Here is a 21,712-nt window from a genome sequence, read left to right on the forward strand (position 1 = left end):
CATCCTCCATTCCTCTGCACAGTTCTGGGGAGATGGTGGGGTTTGCCATTCCCAATCAGTGAATGAGAAAGTTGGACCCCAGCAGTTTGATTATGGATAAAGAATACAAGCTCTAGTGTTAAGTGGCCTGGCTTGTAATCCTGCTTCTGCAAATCTGTAGCTGTGTGGAATTAACTTCTGTGCACCTGAAGTTCTTGATCTGTATTATGGGACAATACTAGAACCTGAAAAAAGGATGCTATTGGGACATTAAGGGTGTGTAAGACTGATGGCTCAGAGACGCATTTGTGGTCGTTGCAGCTCCTTCCAGGAACTGAGCACTCGTGTTGGTGGTTTGCTCAGTTGCTTTGGGCCTCAGCTTCAGTGTTTTATGGTCTAAAGCCACCTGAGGTGTTGGTCTGGTGCTCTCAGCAGGATTTCATTTTCTTTCCCAAGATGAACGGCACCAAGTAGTATTATTCCTTAAGCGCAGCCAGCTCTGCAGCTCCAGTGTGCATAGATCTTACCCAATGCCCTCAGCCTTACACCCCTGGGACTCTGTCTCTTCTCCCAAGATATAAGGGTGTGTTTCTTGCTGGCATTACATTCCTTCATTCAGTTTAATGACATGCCCAGGTGCTCTTCTATCTAAGGATATTGTACTGGACAAGGAGACAAAATGCACAGCACCATGGAGCTTGTATCCTAGTGAAGAATAAGAAGGGAGTGGTTAGACTTTTTGCTTCTTGCAGTTAGACAGAATCCTGAAATATTAATAGTTTTGAGCAGCGGGTTGTGAGCAGGTATCTCACTTTCTAGCTGAAGCATTTATTTGTTGATACAGGACTCTAGTGCTATCTTTTCCTGCCTCCTAAGTACACACAGAGAGAGGAGCCACAAGCTCAGAACAATCTGGAATGTCAAGCCCCTTATATTTGGGAGGGAAACCTGTTCTGGAGAGACCCCAACTCTATAATGGACTTTGTAGGAATGAGAAATAAACTTTTACTGAGTTAAATCACACATAGAAAGACTGATGGCTCACGAACCCCCTCCCTGACATTGTGCCTTGCCCTGTCTTGTACACTCACAACGATGCTCCTGGTCCTGACTCCCCAGAAGTGAGAAGAAAGCTCCTGAGCTTTGCTCCCAGACCCTAACTCTGATTCCTGGGGCAGCCCAGTATGGGGGAAGTCTGTGGTTCTCCCCTGTAATAAAATTAAGCAGCACTTGGTAGATAATTCTAGGATATAAGGCTACTTGTTCCCAGGAGTTTAACCACTGAACTTCAACAGCTCCCTGTAACACTGAGTAATCCAATGCGGGAAAGAGCATGGCTTCACTCTGTGGGCAGCACAGAACCTAGCACGGAACTGTGTCAACAGAATTAATTTATCTCCCTTCACTTTACCTGCCCTCAGTCATCCTCTCAGGTTTCATCTCTCTCATCCAACCCCATGTGGGGAAAGGGTGGCACTTCAATGTCCTGGGTCACCATTCACCACATAGCAGCCACAGTAGCTCCCTCTGTCCCCTGGGCCCTCCGTTAGGCTGGCCTCATGCAAGGTGTGTGTCTCTGCTCACTGTTTTCTCTGTAGTCAATGAAATCTGAATGTGGGATATGTGTTAGATGGTATTAAGAAATTAGTGTTGATTATATAAGGTATAATAAGACTATTATGGTTATGTTTTATTTAAAAAAAAGCCTTTTTCATATGAGAGATGTACTGAAGTATTTACAAATGAAATGATACATAGTCCGGAGTGTATTCTAGAATTTTCCAGTAAAGAAATGAAGGAAAGGGAGAAGCGATGGGAGACATGTGGATGTGGAGATGGAGGATCAATGAAATAAAATTGGCCAAATGTAAAAAAATAGAAGGGATGTTGAAAGGAGGATTGAAAGAGTTTAACATTATGCTTGACATAAAAATTGCCAATTATTATTTATCATTCCACAGCCCATAATCTTAACCGCTGGGTTATCGTTACTAAAAGTAGGAGGTTCTCTATATGAGCAATGGGTACTTGGCCCTCTTATTTTACATTTTGCATTAGAAAAGACATTTTCCCTGAAGCTGAGTGCACAGTGAGCAGCCAACAGGGATCTTCCTCCTTTTACAGACGAGCACAGGTAGTTAAGAGGACAGACTTTGGAGTCAGAAAAATCCGGTCTTGGATCAGTTCTAACAGTTTATATTTCACGACTTCAGGAGAATTACTTATATTCCCCCAATTTTGGCTTCTCCATTTGTTTGCTGTAGTTCAGTTGCTAAGTTGTGCCTGATCCCATGGACTGCATCGTGCCAGGCTCCTCTGTCCTCTACTACTGCTCAAATTCATGTCCACTGAGTCAGTGATGCTATTCAGCTATCTCATCCTCTGCCACCCTCTTCTCCTTTTGCCTTTAATATTTCCCAGCATCAGAGTCCTTACAAATGAGTTGGTTCTTCCCATCAGGCAGCCAAATTATTGGAGCTTCAGCTTCCCCAACAGTCCTTCCAATGAATATTCAGGGTGGATTTCCTTTAGGATTGATTAAACGGAGATACTAATGCCCAGTTTCATTATGGGAGGAAGATACTCCTGCCTGAATACATGACTCAGAGGTGCTATTGTAAGGATAATGAGTTAGTGCATGGGCACCAGAGCCCATGATCTGAGGTTTGTCCTGTGGCTGCACTGGTGCCAGCCACAAGTCACATGACTGAGGCCACGTAGCTGGTAAGTGATAGAGTAGGGACTCAATCAAGGCCATCAGCTCCAGTGCCCATGCTTCCTGTCCCTTCATTACCCGGCCTCTCCCGTTCTTATCACTTTGTCAGTTTCAAAAGGAACCAAATTTTGTGTTTTGCCAGACCTCTCTATTGGCAGCTTGTTTCGTACTTCATTGACTACTCTAACTTTTTAACTTCCATCTACGTACTTTGGATTCATTCTGTTCTCTTTCTACCTTGTAAAGGTTGGTGCTCAGCTCATTAATGTGCAGCCTATGTTTCTAATATAAATAAGCATTGACAGCTGCAAAATGTCCTTTAAAAACTTTAGTTTCTTCCCACAGGTTTTGAAAAGTGGCATTTTCATTTTCATTCAGTCCTAAATAGTTTCTTCTTTGAGAGTAAGTCTTAAAATATCCCCTATTTCTGTGGATGGCAGAAAATATCCACTATTTAAAACATCTACTATTGCTTCTATGGTAATTGGAATTCTGTACAAATTTAAATTTCCAGTGTATGCCTTTGAGCTGCATGCACCCTGTGTCACTTCAGTTGTGCCCGGCTCTTTGTGAGCCTATGGACTATAGCCTGCCAGGCTCCTCTGTCCATGGGGTTTTCTTACCTATTGTTTACTGTGAATGATGACTTTCATTCATGGTGTTCATGGTGGACTTTTTCCTTTTGTGTTGGATTTTGGATTATGAACTCATTTTCGGAAAGACTTTATTTATAGAACTTGGGAATGGTCCAGGTTAAGGGGGTGTCCTTTCATTTGTTTCTGTCAAGTGCCCTGGGAAACATCACTTACTTGGGATAATTTTTTATATTAGATTCTCACTTTGGGTAAGCTAGTTAATATATATGTTAGAACTCTGAACTCTTACGATTGAAGACCCATGGATACAAATTCTTAGGGTAGCCGTTTTTTCCCACCCATAACCTGGGAGAGATAGTTAGATTTCATTGTGGTCTTCCTGTCCTAGTGGATGAATTTCTTCCTGTTGTCTCTTTTCACTGAGGGTGTAACTCTTTTAAGTCCCTAACTGTAAGTGGAGGAGTCTCCGTGGAGTGGAGCTGCCCACTTCATGCAGGCTCAGCACCTCATCGTCTATCCTCTTCAGTTCAGTTCAGTTCAGTTCAGTCGCTCAGTCGTGTCCGACTCTTTGCGACCCCATGAATCGCAGCACGCCAGGCCTCCCTGTCCATCACCAACTCCCGGAGTTCACCCAAACTCATGTCCATTGAGTCGATGATGCCATCCAGCCATCTCATCCTCTGTCGTCCCCTTCTCCTCTTGCCCTCAATCCCTCCCAGCATCAGAGTCTTTTCCAATGAGTCAACTCTTCGCATGAAGTGGCCAAAGTACTGAAGTTTCAGCTTTAGTATCATTCCTTCCAAGGAAATCCCAGGGCTAATCTCCTTCAGAATGGACTGGTTGGATCTCCTTGCAGTCCAAGGGACTCTCAAGAGTCTTCTCCAACACCACAGTTCAAAAGCATCAATTCTGCGGTGCTCTGCCTTTATCCTCTTATGGCCATTCAAATCCAAGCCCCTTGCTCAATAAGTCTGGCCACTTGTCCCAGTCAGTGCCCCACGGGGAGAGCTGCAGTATCTATTTACTGTTCTAATGTGCAGTTCACCCTTTGATTTTGACACTTGAAGATCAAACTGCTTGCAACTGCCATTTTGTGATTGAAAGGTTGTGTTGTTTTTTTTGAGCAAGTCTAATGCTTTGTGGACTTTAGTTTTTGCACTATTTAGTATGCCATAATGCCATAAACAGAAATTTCTCATTTATTCTAAGCCCTAGTTTTCTCATCCACAAACTGAGACCCACCCACAGAACTGAGTATAAATACTCATACAGGGTGATCAGGGAGTTTAGTTACCATTATCATTATGGTGATGATTTTTAATATTATTAACCAAAAAGCATTTTTTCCAGGTCTCCAAAGTTTAATAGCCTGCCTCACTCCCCTCTGTCCAGTTCCTCATTTCACTTTTTTTTTTTTTTTGGATGGTTGGGCTGCCCTGGGCCTGCTGTGAATTTTCTTCCAGAGCTTGAGCATCTGTAGAAAACAAGGCTTGTTATCTTGGTGAAACCCCAGGTGCTCCACAGGGTTTGACAGTTTCTCAATTTCTTCTGTTTTATTAAATTATTAGAGAGGTTCTCTGAATACACAACAGAACATTTTGCAATTAGGAAGATTTTTGGTTGAATTCTTCTGAGTATCAGAACATTTTTTAAATGACTTTAATTTGTTCCAGGGTGCTGAAGAGCCCCTATCCTGTCAGCCCCTGTCCTGGCAGCAGACATAAAGGAAGTCTATTTGCCCCCAGTAGACTGTGAGTTCTTTGAGGAAAGGCACTTGTTTAGTCATCTTTCTAACCCCAGTGTCTGATATAGTACCAGGAACATAATAGGTGCTCAATAAAGATGGACAGGCTCTTTGCCTGGGCAACTCCTATTCACCTTTTAGCATGTGTGTGTATGCTAAGTTGCTTCAGTCATGTCTGACTCTTTGCAACCCTGTGGACCATCATCTTCCAGGCTCCTCTATCCATGGGATTCTCAAGGCAAGAATCCTGGAGTGGGTTGCCATGGAGTGGGTTGTGATGCCCTCCTCCAGGGGATCATCCCTCCCCAGGGATCAAACCCACATCTCATGTCTCCTGCACTGGCAGGCAAGTTCTTTATCACTAGTGCCACCTGGGAGGCCCAGCTCCAAGCTTGACTGCTCATTCCTCAGGAGTCCCTCTTAGATCTCTCGGTTAGGTTTCTTGGCACTTGACTTTGCTTTCTTACCACTGTCACACTTGCAACGAACGAGATAATTGTAACTGTGTGCTTAATGACTTTCATGCTTGACCATAAACTTTGCATAGCAGTTCCTGTATCTGTTGTAATGATTATTTCATCCCTCACACATATTTGTTTAGTGACTGATTAGATACTGCAAGAATAGTGGTTCTTTAGTAAGTAGCATGTGGTACAGTCATTTGAGTTCTGTCTTTGAGCTCCGAGAGGTTACGGGAATTATTCTTCCTGTTGCCTTTGCATTTTTGTTATTAACTTCTAACTTTGCAGGAGCCTGGGATATACTGTGGTTTATGAATCGATAAACTTGATGAGAACTGCTTTTGCGTGCTGAGGCAGGCTAATTCATGCGGTGCGCTCAGATTTCTCCCTTTGTTCAGGGTGAACGTGGACATGGTTCTTGAACTTGGCTTTACGGCGTCTGTAAGAAGTCTGTATTCTTGCCAGAACTGGAATCTAAAGCATGGATGGGAAGGATTGTTTTTTCTTTTCTCACCAGGCCACCCTCCCATTCAAGGAAGTGAGGGCAATGCAGGCCTCGCTGAGACAGGCCTTCTGCTGCCCTCTCCTTTCTGTTTTCGCTCCATTTGTTTCTCATCTCCAGACCCCTCGGTAGTAATGATTTCTTTCTTTCTTTCTTTTTTAAAGCATCTGCAGGATCAGGTGGGCGTATGTGCCATGAGTAACTGCTGTCTGTTACTGGGGTCTCATTACATCATCATCATCACATCAAGAAGGGATTCCAAATAATGGCATAAGTCCTGCCAGTCTTGGAGTAGGAGGCTCTGAGCCCTTGCCAGAGGCACTTAGAAACACAAGGAACATGTATAGCAGCTGGGACTCGTTTTGTCCAAGTGTTTAGCTCAGAGACCCTCACCTTCAGGACCAGACAGGTAACAAGAAAGAGCAAGGTGAACTTTGTGTATCATGATCATAAGTGGCAACTGACAAGAGGCCTGAGAATGAGAGTCAGAAGGGAGTGGTGGGGACTGCAGCACCCAGGGGGCTTTGGGTCCCCTCTCCAGCAAGCAGCTAACCTCACCTGAGCTGATTGCAGGCCCAAGTCATCAAATCTTTAATTTTTTTTCAAGAATACTTAGATATACGGATTTTTATGTTCACTGTACTGAGTTTAAAATATTGGCGACTTTAAGAACATTACCCAGACCTCCCAGAAATATGTTAACCAACCACCCTTGACCCATAGGAGGCAGTTTGCAGCCTCTAGCTTCAAGACCTGGGGGAGAAAGAGAGTTAAAGGCGCACCAGCAGCACGATTAGCTTTACTTGTTTCAATTTCTTTGATCTAGTCCGTTGTTATGATCTCTTGACAGAAGTACACAGCGTGAGAATCAAGGGAAAGAGGAGCCGGGGAGAGAGGAGATGGGGGAGGCTGCGGGTTGTGCAGTGATGGTCAGAAGTGCGTGAGGCTGGAATCCTCGGAGGAGGTGAGCCCAGAGACCGAGAAGGCAGGGTGTGTTTTGTGGGGGCAGCTGTAGGTGGGCTTAACAGAAGGTATCTTTTTAAGATGTGGTTTCCCCTGCTGCTAATGACTCTACCTTAATTTCATTTTACAAGCTTTTCTGAAACGGAAAAGTGTTTTTCTGAATCAAAGAAGCCAAGGGCTGCTTCCTGCCCCTCTCGATGCATGGGCAGCAGATGGATGGCAGGCATCTGCTCAGATAACATGCCAGGGCCCTGGGGTACCAGGGTAAATGAGACAGATGTAGTCCTGGCCTTGACAACCCTCCTGGTTCTGTAACCACAGGGCAGTGTGACAAGTCCTGTGATTCTGCACAGGACTCAGTGCCGCTCTGAACAAGGCTCTAGAGTGGCTGAAGGTCACAGTTTGGGCTCCCCTAATCGGAGACCGAGATGAGGGCTGGGGTTCTGGTGGTTTAGGAGGTGGTCGCAGGAAGCTGGAGGGAGGGAGCAGAGCATGAGGGAGGGGAGGAAGAAGAGCCAGTGCAGGAGGGAGAGAGCTGGTCACCGCTGTGGACATCCGAGTTCTCGTGATACTGAGGTTCCTCTGAGGAATCTCACTGGCACTGCTGCAGAACCGTCCCGTTAGAGGAAGAGAGGCCGGCACTGTCCATCCTCTCCCATCCCCCACTGGTTGAAGGTTGCCCCGGCAATATCGGGTGGAATGCCTGTTGGACTATTGTGTGACATGTAAAAATGATACGAAATTAAAGTTTCAGTGTCCACAAATCCAGCTCTCTTGACACAGAGCCACGCTCATCACTCATCTCTTGTCCACGACTCCCTTGATGCTATCACAGCAGAGCAGAGTGGTTGTGACACAGACTATATGGCCCACAAACTCCACAGCAGTCACTCTCCAGCCCTTGATGGAAAGGATTTCCTGCCTCCTCCTAGAAACTTCCATCACTGGAATCCAGAACTGAGCCTCTCATCACTGTTCTATGACACCTCCTAAAACCACTAACCATCCCATTTCTGTGACTGCTCCCTCTCCCCAATTCCAAAGGAATCATTCGATTATTAATGAGCTGCCTTAAGATGTGGAAGGTGAATTCTGACATCATGTCCCAGTCGCCGGTGGTGTGACGGACACTAGCCATGATTCTTGCCCACTCTGTTAGTGGATAGCTAAGTGAGCACCCTTCCCAAACAGAGCTGAAGTTGTTGAAGGTACTCCCGGCCTGGAGAGACGGATGCGCTTGAAAGGCACAGTGTGAGCTGAAGCTATGGACTAGAAGCCCATCTGCAGGCCTCTGCTCTGGTCTAACATCAAAGGGAAGATGAATGAAGTGAGGAAGAGATACCTCCTGCAGAGCCTCCCACCCTCAGCAGAGAATATCTAACATGTTGGGAATGGTGGCAGGGGCTTCTTTCCCATGCGCTCCTTGGGGGGCTGCTGCTTCCCCAGCACCTCTTCCTGGAACTTCCTGGGGAATTCCTGCTGTCTGGCTTATGCTGCTGTGCTCCTCTGTCAGGGAGCACAGAAGGAGCAATCGGAGATAGACTGTTCAGAACACAGGAGGCCAATGCTGTGCACACATCCATGTGGGTGGCCTGCCGGGCCCCATATACCTCTGTCCACTTGGTTTGTCTGAGACAACCTCAGTGCGAGCACTTGGAGAGGGTGGTACCACAGAAACCATTCAGAGCACCACAGCAACCATTAGTGTCTGGTGGGCCCGTTATCAGAGTGCCTTCCATATATCTGTCTCAGTCATTCCCAAATGTTCCTCTGAGGACTGGGAAAATCTGTATGTTTACAAACATTCTTTGGTCTGTAATGCAATGAGCACAGTTCAGTTCTGTGGCTCAGTTGTATCTGACTCTTTGTGACCCCATGGACTGCAGCACACCAGGCTTCCCTGTCCATCACCAACTCCCGGAGCCTTCTCAAACTCATGTCCATTGAGTTGGTGATGCCATCCAACCACCTCACCCTCTGTCATCCCCTTCTTCTCCTGCCTTCAACCTTTCCCAGCATCAGGATCTTTTCCAGAGAGTCAGTTCTTCGCACCAGGTAGCCAAAGTATTGGAGCTTCAGCTTCAGCATCAGTCCTTCCAATGAATATTCAGGACTGATTTCCTTTAGGATGGACTGGTTGGATTGCCTCGCTGTCCAAGTGACTCTCAAGAGCCTTCTCCAACACCACAGTTCAAAAGTATTAATTCTTCGGTGTTCAGCTTTCTTTATAGTCCAACTCTCACATCCATACATGACTACTGGAAAAACCATAGCTTTGACTAGACAGAGCTTTGTTAACCGAGTAATGTCTCTGCTTTTTAATATATGTCAATGAGCACAATGTCTAGCGTAAAGTCAGTTTTATTTTTCAGTTTTGGGGACCTCTGTTTTTCCCTTGTCCTTCTTTCTTGCCTTTGGAGATGTAAGATGTTATTTTTTGAAATGACAGTCTTTGTATTTACTTATTTTTGTGCATTCCTTTCCTTTATGAAGCGATTGGTAAGAGCTCCTGAGAGTTTCCCTGTTGTCGAGCATGTGGGTCCTGGAGCTGATGACTGGAGTTTGAACCTTGGCTGTGCCACCAGCTTGAGCGAGTGTGCTTAGTTACTCAGTTGTGTCCTACTCTTTGTGACCCCATGGACTGCAGCCCACCAGGTTCCTCTGTCTATGGGATTTTCCAGGCAAGAATACTGGAGTGGGTTGCCATTTCCTCCTCCAGGGCATCTTCCCAACCCAGGGATCAAGCCCGTGTCTCCTGCACTGCAGGCGAATTCTTTACCCACAAGCCTGCCACCAGCTCAGAAACACTAATTCAGTTTCTGCATTTGTTAAGTGAGGATAGTCATGCCTATCTCACAGCATTGCTGGGGAGATTATGTTCATATATGTAAAACATTTAGAACAATCCCAGACAAAGGGCAGACACTACATTACCTATTAGTCTTTCTCTTTTTCATGTCAAAACTTAGCAAAAGAAGATGCAAAATGATGCTTTCAAGATCTGGGGAGGGGACTTATTCAGATCCAAGAAATCTAAAATAGAAACTACTTCTCTATCTCTTAAACTTTGTAATGACCCCATTTAACAGGTCAAGAAACTAACTGTCAGAGAGCTTTATGGGTCCTCAGAAAATGCCTCTGCCATTATCGGCAGCCCTCAGAGAAAGGGCAATCGTGCTGGTTGTCTAGGACCCATCGGTCTCCTTTATGGGAGCAGGATTTTAATACGCAGATGTTTTGGTCTTTTCTGAAAATTGTGTTCAGCTTCATTTAAGGTAAATAAGTTTCTCACCCCGTGTCTCTTCACACTCGCCTAGGTATACTTAATGTTCCCAATTATCATAGGCCTTTTCATATTCCCTCTCACTAGTTCTCTATAAATGTGCCAGCAATAACTTCCTCTAGCATTAGAGTCCTGCAAGCTTTAGGAGTTTCTTAAAAAGAGATTGGCTCTGGTAGACTCCATTAGGCAGATGGAGGTTAAAAACCAATTTATACCTTCAACCATAAGTACTTTAAACACTTGTGATTTCAGCCAGCCCAAGGAAATACACAGCTGACTGGTGGGCTAGACCTTTGATTGGGTTAGGAAGGGTTTTGATCATGTTATGTAATTTGAAACAAGTAGTTTTCAAAAGGGGCTGTCTTGATGGACTTCTTTCTCCTCACCCCTGTTTCATCTCAGTATTGAGTTAGGGTTGAGGCATTTAAAAAATGTTAGAAATCCAGAGCAAAGCAAGCCTGATTCCAGAGATTTCATTAGCAAAGAACGGACAGACAGTAAGCCTGCGGTGTATATTGAGGCTCTTCTCTCTCCTCATGGGAATGCCTTCTACACTCACGAGAAGAAAGGGACTTCTGCCCAACTTCCCACCTGTTTCTCCAACTCCTGCCAAGACTCCTTTTCTTCTTCACACTCATCCCCTAAGACTGGAAAGGGGGGCATTATTCATCTTATTGGTCATAGCCTGAGACTTGGACCACTTGCTGCTGATGGGCCAGGTTGTCATATGTTAGGTAGCTCCTGCCCCCCTGCTGAAGCTGTCTTGCTCTTCCAGCTTCTGTGTCAGAGGTCAGCAGGCCAGAGCAAGACCCACCATGTCCACCATCCATCTCACTGTATCCTCAATTGGGTGGCTAGGCTTCATTGTGTCTGCTCTGCCTGATGACTTAAGATTCAAGAGAATATCACAGCCCCAGCAATTCTCCAGCCCAATGGACAAGAGAAGCCTTTCATAGCAGATGGTATAGGTGATATCAGACAGAAAAACAGTGATTAAGAGCTCAGACTCTTGAGCAAATCAAATGTGTTAGTCCAAGCTTACTCATAATACCATGTAACCCCAACCAACTTACTTTCTAAGCCTCAGTTCTTGATTTGTAAAGTGTAGGTTATAATAATACCTTTCATATGAAGTTTTTGTATAGATTAATCAAGGCCATTTTTATCATCAAGCACATAGCCTCATGCTTGCAGTGAATGAGTGATATCTGCTAGATATAATAGATTGTACATGGGATGTAGATTTTAGAAGGATTTCCAAACTACTAGCTTATAAATGGCTTAATACAACTCAATATTTCATAGGCAAACTCACTTTGGAAAATAAAGCCATTTATTAGATTTTGATTTCTTCAGTTGGCAATTTAGGCCGGGCTCAGCCAGCCAGTTCTTCTGTTTGGCTTGCCAGGACTCACTTGTGTTTCTACAGTCAGCTGGCAGGTTGCTGCTGCTGCTGCTGCTGCTAAGTTGCTTCAGTCGTGTCTGACTCTGTGCGACCCCATAGACGGCAGCCCAACAGGCTCTGCCACCCCTGGGATTCTCCAGGCAAGAACACTGGAGTGGGTTGCCATTTCCTTCTCCAATGCATAAAGTGAAACGTGAAAGTGAAGTTGCTCAGTTGTGTCTAACTCTTCACGACCCCATGGACGGCAGCCCACCAGGCTCCTCTGTCCATGGCATTTGCCAGGCAAGAGTACTGGAGTGGGGTGCCATTGGCTTCTCTAGCAGGTTGCTAGGAGCTGGTTAACTTAGATGGCATAATTCACATGTATGGTGCTGGCAGCTGGCTGGGGTGGTGGAAGTGACAGACCACATGTGTCCACTAGGCTATTCTTTTGAATAAACTGATAACAATTTCAGGGTTACCAAGAGCAGCAAGAAAAGACAAGCCCCAACATGCAAGTGCTTTTTGAGCCTCCATTTATGTCGTGCTTGCTAGTGTTCCATTGGCCAAAGCTAGTCACAGGACCAAGCCCAGAGTAAATGTGGGAGAGGACTAAGATCATGAGACATGCAGCCATTCTTGAAACAATATACCACAGTCTCCTTTCTTTGGTATATTTAAAGGGGAAATACTTTGTATTTAAGCATTCAAGTGGTATAAGATTTCTTTTTTTAAATCCTTTGTCAGATATGGTATTTTAATATGCTTGGCATCTGGTTGCTATCCTTGGATTTGAGAAATCCATTGCTGACATGTTTTTCTTTTCTTTAATCTTTTATTCCCTTTATTTGGGAAATTATAGTTTGCTGTAGGACATAGTTCTTTTTATAGAAGAAACAGCTGTGATGTCATAATGGAGCACGTTTCCTCAGGGATATGCATTTATCCCTATGCATTTGGAAACATTATCTGTAATCCGTTTGTTCATTTCTATTTTGGTCTCTAACTTCGTATTGAATAAAAGCAAGTATGTGAACCAAAAACATATAAATTGATAAGTTAATCTTTTAAAAATGTTCATAGTTCAAATGTTCAAAATGTTTCTTCTGATTTCTAGTTATTGAGCTCGGATAAGGAAATGTTTTTAAAAAATTCAGAAAGAATTGCAGTAATATGGCTAGTAACTGAAAATGGAAGCAGATTACTTAGAGTTAAAACAAAACATTTTCAATAAAGAATTTCTCAATGGAACATTTAAGTTCTTATTGAATCTGTACATAATTATATCTTACTCCCCAAACAAAACAGATTTCCAGTGATAAATGTTTCTGGACAGCAGCAAGATTCAATTCAGTGCATTTCAAGATGCAGATTTATTTGTGAAATTAGAAGAAAATAGTCACCAGCGAGAACCTGGGGGAGTCCTATCTATCTTTAGCTGTTATATTGGTGTTTCACCCAGAAATATCTCAGAGATAGAGGTGCTTCTTGCAAAGATGAGAAAAAAAACTGCAACTGGAGCAGAAATTAATTTGTATTTATAGTCCAAACGCCTACATGAATCCTTAATCTGCTTTTTTATGATTTTAGGGGAATTTATAGAATCATTTAGATTGGAAGAAATCTCCAGTGGGTCATCAAGTTCCCCCTCCTTATTATGGCAGCACTGATTTTATTATCCTTAAAGCAGCTCTGATAGATGGGTGTCAAGTCTGGCTCATGTTTCATGCATTTAAAAATGTGTGTTCCCTACCCTGAGTGTATTTAATGTGGAAGAGAGAGACCAGGAGCTGCCTGTATGCCCAGGAGACTTTTTCTGAGTTCCTGACTCACAGTCTTCTCTGGAATTGATGCCAAATATGTAGTATAATAAGCATTATATTGACGTCATCAAACCCAGTTTGCTTCAGGCTTCTGACAACTGGAAACATTTTCCTCAGTGTGTTTAGGGACCCAGCTGTGCTCTCTCTTCTGAGAAGATAACAGAAGATCATTCATTCCCTCTTTCTCCTTTTGTCCTGCATACCTCCAGGGACCTGCAGTCCCTCCCCCAACCCCCTAGTTAAGAAAGCCTGCTTAGACCAACTACTAGCCAAAAGGTGTTTTGAGGGTATCTCTAATATCTGTAGAAGTTTGTGAGACACAAAGAAATATAAGATGTTGTTCTTGCCTGCAAGAAATTTGTATTCTATTGGAGAAGATTCCTGAGGTATATCTGGGAAGAAATGAGACTGATCTCTACGAACAGTGTGTGTCCTTCACAGTGGCACTTAGTGAAGGATACCCAATTGTGCACAATCACATTATAATAGATCCCAGCCAAAGTGAGTGCCCAATTATCCAGTGCAGACACGGTATAGGACAGTGTACAGTACGGTGTGTGTTCTTTAAAACCACTGTAAGTGCCAAAGAGGCAAGAGCAGGGGAAAGTAATAGGAATTAGCTTCCTCAAGGATAAAGAAGATGTGACTGGGTTGGATTTTGACATATTAAGGTGACTCATCCAGCCATTGCCTAAAAATATGTGTTGAGAAAGGTTGGGGTAGCAGTTGAGAGTTCAGACCTAGTTTTTGAGTTCTGATTTTGCCAGTGGCTGACTTTGTGACCTTGGGCAAGCAACTCACCCTCTCAGAGCCCCAGTGACTCCAGCTGTAAAGTGACGAGAATAATAGTCCTTGGTTTTTAGGGCTGTTGTGAGGAAGAAATGAGAGAACTCATTCAAACTGCTCAGGACAGAGCTGGACACACAGCGGGGTAAGAGCTAACTGTGTGTGTTGGTGATGGTGGTGGTGGGGTGAAAGAGGCACTGTGGAATCACAAGGCAGGCAGGTGATGGAAAGAGTTCTTGTAGGCATATTTGGAAACATGTGAAAAGGGCACATTAGGCTGAAAGAAGATGAAGAGTCAAAGTTCTGGGATAGGGGTGAGGATGTTTGGGTTCTGGAGATGGGGCTGAGTAGCATGGACCCGGAGCTGAGTGTTTTGCGTTGGGGAGTGCCTTGTATCAGTTGGGTGGGGGCAAATTATATGGTCTTAGACACAAGCATAGGCATTAAACTTGCTCCAGCAGACAACTGTAGACTCTAATTGTGATAATGACCCCAACTCTCATGGCAGAAGTTATGGGTTTTGAATGCCTGTTGAATTATTGTGTGTCCAGTCCCTAGGTGGAGCCTCTATTTTATGTATTATTTGTAACACTCACAATAATTTTTCTCACACATACATTAGGCCAATTTTACAAATGAGGAAACTGATGGCTCAGAGTGATCAAGTAATATGATCAAGGTCACAGAGCTAACCAGAGGAAGACTTGGGGCTCAAATCCATTCAGTCTGGAGTGAGAGATGAACCTCGTATTCTAGCCCAGATTGGTTGGCCTTCCAGGCATACATTCTGTAGGACATTAACCAGTCAAGAGTGTGACACAGTAAAGTGATGAGAAAGAAAAACAGAAAGGGACATGGGTTAGGGACTGTAGCTGAAGGAGCCCCTAAGAAATGATTATAATCTGGGCCCAAGTTACTGAGGATGTTGGCAAGGGACAGGACTAGGGCTGGGGAGAAAGGAGTAAATCCATGAACTCTTTAAAAGGATCAGTTTATAGGACTTGCCAATTGAGTGTCTGTGCAGTACAGAGGAGAAGAGTTAGAGGTGGCTTTCAGTTTTCCATCCCTGTCAGTGATAACTCCCAGATTGGTGCAGCTGGTTGTGGCCTTGGGGCCTGTTGGCCACATCCTATTCATCCTGCTCTTACTCTCCCGTGATCTCCCCCATGTCCCCACCCAAACCCAGAGCTGCCCAGGCTGAAACTTGAACCATGAGTCTCTTTAAATCTTAAACAGAGGATGAAAACAATACAAAGCAAAACAGGAAAGAAGCTCTGTGTCATAAAAAGGCTGCAGATAGTAACCATCACAGAAGGCGGCGAGACTCCAATAATTCTTTCCTCCCATTTTCACTCTTCCTGACTGTGTCTGGTGGGCATTGGCAGCTAGGGTGAAAAAATCTTTCCCCCATTATGTGTTCCAGTTGGTTACTTCTGGCATGTTGGGAAGCTATTGATTTTTGCGTGCTTATTTGTATCCAATCTACTGTACTACATAGCTTCTCAGTAAAATTTTTAGGGTTTTTAGGTCTTCTTCTAAGAAGTGATGATTTTCTTCTTCCTTTTCAATAATTATTTAATTTGTTTTAATTTCTTGACTCACCACTTCATTTATGATATCAGTTATTAAAAAAATAGTTGGAATAGGAAAAACAGTGTTGATTTTTTTTAGCATCTGTTGGAAGTTCAGTTCAGTTCAGTTCAGTTGCTCAGTCGTGTCCGACTCTTTGCGTAGGAAGGATGGATTATAAATCATAGAGGCTAAAGATAGAGTGAATGGCCAGGAGGCTACTGCAATAGAATCACAATGTTATGATGCCGAAGGCAATTGAAATGAAGGAAATAGTCACAAGAGAAAATGGGCTGGCCTTGTTATTGTGGCCTGGCCATAAAAGTTGACTTTTAGGCCTCAAATCCAAAGTCTGGTAATTTAGAGTCACCAGGAACTTGACTCTGTTGTTAATAGAATTTGAAGCTTATTGCAATCATTCATTTGAAAAGAGGTGAGAAGATGGAAATTAGTTAGAATTCTCAGTTTATAAACTGCTCCATGAATGTGGATTTAAAAGAAATTAGCAGGTATTTTAATTTTCTTCAATATTGCCATGGTCTGACTCTTAATCCACCTAGAGGCAAAACATCACATAATATAAATTATAAATGTTTTTTTCCAGTTGACAAAGCCATTTTCCATATATTGTCTCATTTTTTCTCCAACAACTCTGAGATAGATGATGTGAGAAAATCTAACATTTGCTCAGCAAGTTAGTTTGCAAAATTCTCCCACCTACACGACCTCATTGGATGTTCACCCTCACTGGTTGCTGATGTGCACCCAAAGCGCTTATCTAATTGTAGTTTTCTACATGCAGACTTTCTGTCTTGGAAAGTGAAAGTCCCCATGGAGAATGTCCAATCTTGCCTTGTCCATACACAGAACCCCTCTTCATTTCTCAAAATCTTGTTCAAGGAAAACATCTTTGCCTCTTCCTCACAGGAGAGAGGTGGAGTGGCGGGAAGCTAAGCAAAGTAGCTCAGGAAAGGAGAGCTCCACCCGGTGGCCCTGGAAGGACGGTGTATGTAGAGGACAACTGACAAGAAGTTCCCTTGGCAATGCTGAGGGTTATGGACACTTTGATGTGGCCTTGTCACCTTTTGTTTCCCCTGAAGTGGAGCCCGTGGAGAAGATAGTGGGAGAGTGTGTAGTGTGCAGTTTAGAGGATGACGTTTCATAAGCAAACACACAGACATGCATGTAGAGGCTCCCATTCTGCAGCTCCTCTCACTTCCTTTGATTTTAGGAGAAGGAAAGGGAAAACTCGTTTGATCATTTGCAGGATCTTTCAGTGAAGTGTATCTGGTTTTATAATGGAACTCAGAGCTTGTCTTGTAGAGGCCAAGGGAGGAAAGAGTTTCAAAGAGGGAGTAGGTCATCATTGTTGGTGTTTTTAAGAGTAGGACAGAGGGAAGGATGTGGCCACAAGGTAGTTGGCCACTGGTGCCCTTTAAGAGTCCAGTTCTGGAGGTCGCTGGGCATGGAAGCCTGGCCACCAGGGGCTCAGAAGGGAAGAGATGTGAGAATGGAGGAAATAGACTTGGGTTTCTTGTGTAAAACATGAAGTTATGAAGGATTGGGGGAAATTAAAAAAAAATATACATATAAACTGTTATGAAAAATTTAAAAACATTAATATAAACTGCTATAAAAGATTCAAAGAACTTAGAAACACAGAATAAACCATGCAACACTTCTGACCTTTTTTGTTGCTTCTCCAAGTGTAATGGAGTGACATGCTCTTTCAATCACTGGTAAACATTTCAGAGAGAGGGGGTGAGATTCATTTGCATGTCAGGCCATGAGAGCAGAGAGTGAGCCCAGAAGAAGGAGAGGAGAAGATTCAAGGAAGGCAAGATGTATGTGTGTGTGCTGGGTGTGTGTGTGTGTGTGTGTGTGTGTGTGTAATATGTGTGGCTTTTGTGCATGGGTGTATGTAGTGTGACGTTAGTTGTTCAGTCATGTCTGACTCTTTGCGACCCCATGAACTATAGTCTGCCAGGCTCCTCTGTCCCTGGAATTCTCTAGGCAAGAATGCTGGAGTGGGTTGCCATGCCCTCCTCCAGGGGCTCTTGCTAACACAGGGATCAAACCTGGGTCTCCTGCATTGCAGGCAGATTCTTTACCATCTGAGCCCCTAGGGAAGCCCTGGGTGGATTCTACATGCATTTATTTATACACACATACCGGGAGAGAGGATGAAGGCATCCAGCTCTTCATTTGTCATGGGCAGGAAGGAAGAGAACATTTATTAGCACTGATGTCTTGTGATGAAGACTGGGGTCTCTTAAGACACCTCTGTCTGTTCAGATCAAGTCATCTGCTGAGAGGGAGTGTGACCAAGGTGAAACTGGAGTCCTGAGGTCCGGAGAGGCTGCTGGGGAGGTGACATCTGGGTGTTCACAAGAATGGAAGTGAGAATTGCTAAGCAGAGGAAGGAAGCAAGTCACCATGCACAGCTTGACTTAGTAATGGTCCTCTGGGTACATTCATTTTGTAGTGGGCTCCAGCAGCACTGGGTAGCGTGGGAGCTGAGAAACCCGACTGTTGGGCAGAGATCAGACTGGGTGTATGCACAGTGGGTGTGCAGATCAGGGAGCAGGGAATTAAGCGTGCAGAGGGCATTGGCAAGTATTTGACTCTGGGTAGAGGTAGGGGGAGCAGGACAATACAGCCGGGAAGAGGCTCATGGGCAGTGTGGAGCAGGAAGGTTGAGTGACAGTAGGTCCCCAGGAGGGTAGAGAGTGAAGGAGTGAAAGAAATAATAAGTGAGGAGCCTGCATTCAGAGAGGGGAACGTGGAACTGGGGCATTTTAAAGCCTGCTTTCGGAGTAATGACATTCATATTAAACTGGCTGTGGAATTTCAGGTATCCTATTCCAACTGGATAAAAGCAAAGCAAAAAAAAAACCCACAAAAAAACAAAAAACAAAACACCAGTGCCTATAGTGGTATATCAGACTCTATTTCCTGAATTTGTTTATGAAATTTTCCTTGTTATTGAAGCATCCCTTAGTGTCATTTCTGAAAATTATTGTGTCTCCCAATGGCACATATTTGGAGAATATGTGCAGTCTCTCTTTAATACAGACTATTACAGATGCTCTCTGGCTTGTGAAATCCTTCCATTTCTACAAGGTCTAAGTAAAAGATGGCTACAAGGTTCATTTTTATACCATGCCTTGCTTCTGTTTTATAAAATGTGGTCTTTTAATATGTTTAGCTACTTGTGTTCCCTGGTGGCTGAGATGGTAAAGAATCCTCCTGCAATATGGGAGACCTGGATTCGATCCCCGGGTTGAGAAGATCCCCTGGAGGAGGGCATGGCAACTCACTCCAGTATTCTTGCCTGTAGAATCCCACAGACAGAGGAGTCTAGCGGGTTACAGTCCATAGGATCGCAGAGAGTCAGACATCGCTGAGCGACTAAGTGCACAGCACACACCTGTGTTGACCCTTAGCCTAGCTTTGGCTGGTTTGGACAGGATATCAAGTATAAACTTAATTTTTTTTTTCACAACCTTTCCTCTTTTCTGCCTGCTTGAGAGGGTTCTGCTTTGCCCTCTCACTGTCAGCCCTTTCTCTGCACTTGGAAGAAAGGATCTGTCCTTGTCTGACTGGTTTCCTCCTGGCTTTTGAGATACATATCATAATCTCAGTGAAGGAGGGAAGGACCAACAGCACATGAATGAAGTTTTTCTAGGAATTGTTGGGTCAAGGGTGTGAGAATAGCTGCAGATTATGAGGGAAGGGGGATTTTAAGAACTGATGTAGATAATATATCCCCTTTGCAGTAGCTGATACCAAGGAAGTTGTGAAGTTAGTCTGAAATGACTGTTTATTACTAGTAACTTTCTTGGCCGTGGTACTGCTCTGTGACTGGACGTCACGGGTCTTAAGAGGGCCTCATTAGCACCATCACTTTCCAGTCAAAAATAGACCACATTGAAAAGAGAGCAACCCCAGGACCACCGAAATACCATGAATTCATATAGTGATGATCCATGGGACAGCTGTATTTACTACATTTGGGCTTTCCTGGTGGCTCAGATGGTAAAGAATCCACCTGCAATAGGGAGACCTGGGAAGATCCCCTGGAGGAGGGCATGGTAACCCACTCCAGTATTCTTGCCTGGAGAATCCCCATGGATGGAGGATCCTGGCGGGCGACAGTCCGTGGGGCCGCAAAGAGTTGGACACGACTGAGTGACTCAGCACTCAGCACTCAGCACTCAGCACTCAGCACATGGGGCAACAGAAACGTGGGAAGACTGGCAACAAAATGCCGTTTCGTTCCAGCTGCTGTTTTCCATGTTACATTCTCACCTTATGATTTTCTTTTGGAAGTGAATCTACTTTGTATTACAGAACTTAATAAAAGATTTTCCACTTCCTTAAAATTTTATCAAGTGCTTCATAGAACAATTTGCGTAAGGCCTAATTTTCCGAGTTGTCGGCTGTGCAGCAAAATGACCTCATATTTTTTCATCTAGTTTCATGTCATTATTTGTGTAAAGAGGTGGATGGTTTGCATTCAGATTAGGCATATGTGAAACGTGAACATGGTTTTTTCTTCTGCAATTTTAGATCTAAAACAACATTGTTTTTCTATTTCATTGCTGTCCAGTAAAAATGCAATGTAAGCCTTATCTGTAACTGTAAATTGTCTAGTAGTTTCAATAACAGGATAAAAAGAATCAGGTGAAATTAATTTTAATAGTATACATCTTTCAACCCAATTGATCTAAGATATCATTTTAGCATGAAATTAGTTTTGTATTAATATGGTATTTTACATTTTGGGGCTACTAAGTTCAGAGTATCTTAGTATGTATTTCACATTTTTACAACACATAGCAATTCAGACAACCCACCTTTCAAGCGCTTGATAAGCCGCATATGGCAAGTGGCTACTGTATGGACTGGCATCAACCTGGTTTATGGCCACAGTTACTCGAATGTCAGCATGGCTGCTAAATTCTTTCTGATTCACTGAGTATGTTTACATAATCTGAATGTGGGAGAGAGAATAATGTAGTCATTTAGATGAATTAGCCGCTCAGCCATTCTTTTCATTCATTTACTCTTTCACTTGCTTTTGTTGGTTCACTTATTCATTCATTCATTAGTTTAGAGTCCTATTTTATATCATAAATTTTAAGAAATATTGCAAATGTAGAATAAAATAAAAGTGAATTTCTATATATTCTTGGTAGGGGGGATATACTCTCCTTTTTTTCATTTGGAAAAAAAATGTTAATGCAGAAAAATAGAGTGTAAGAGAAGAAAATATCTCACTACCCATCCAGAATGGTAACTATTAATGCTTTGTCACATTTTTTGAGAGGGTTATTATAAAAGGTTTATTATATTATAATAAACCTAACATAATATAATATACCTAACAAACCTAATACAAACATATTATAAAAAGTTTATTACTCACACGATGAGGCTTTTGGGGGAGATCAGAGTGGCTGTCAAGCACATCCAAAAATGGCTTGTGAGAGAGCAGTGGCAGGAAACTTGGTTGGGGTTTTTAGGGTGGTTGCGGTGAGACTGGGGTACACATTTGTTTTTGATTAGAAGATAGAGTAGATTTTTCATGTGGAGTGAATGCCCCTTTGTACCCTTTCAAAGTTCCATTTTTTCCCCTGCCTTTCCTAGAGGCAACAACTATCATGAATTTGATGTTTATTCCTTCAGTATGTTTTTATGCTTTTACTACAAATTGATGCATCTACAAACCAACATTGAGAATAGCTTTCATATATACACACGTTAATAGAGGACGTGTATTATTATTCATTTTTGTTTCTTTCCTCCCCATTCAACATGTATTTTGAGAAATATCCATGATGAATCACATAGATGCTCCAGGTAATTCTGTTGTATATTTCACTGTTATTTATCTACTATAT

The 21,712-nt window shown here is 43.3% G+C and overlaps 1 protein-coding gene across 1 annotated transcript in view; it reads left to right on the forward strand.

The window, feature by feature from the left end:
- CFAP58 (cilia and flagella associated protein 58) overlaps positions 1 to 21,712 on the forward strand; it is a 115,556-nt gene that overhangs the window by 59,097 nt on the left and 34,747 nt on the right. The gene's annotated exons all lie outside the window — the stretch shown is intronic.

The sequence above is a fragment of the Ovis canadensis genome, chromosome 22, assembly GCF_042477335.2.
Source record: "Ovis canadensis isolate MfBH-ARS-UI-01 breed Bighorn chromosome 22, ARS-UI_OviCan_v2, whole genome shotgun sequence".
Classification (NCBI taxonomy): domain Eukaryota; kingdom Metazoa; phylum Chordata; class Mammalia; order Artiodactyla; family Bovidae; genus Ovis; species Ovis canadensis.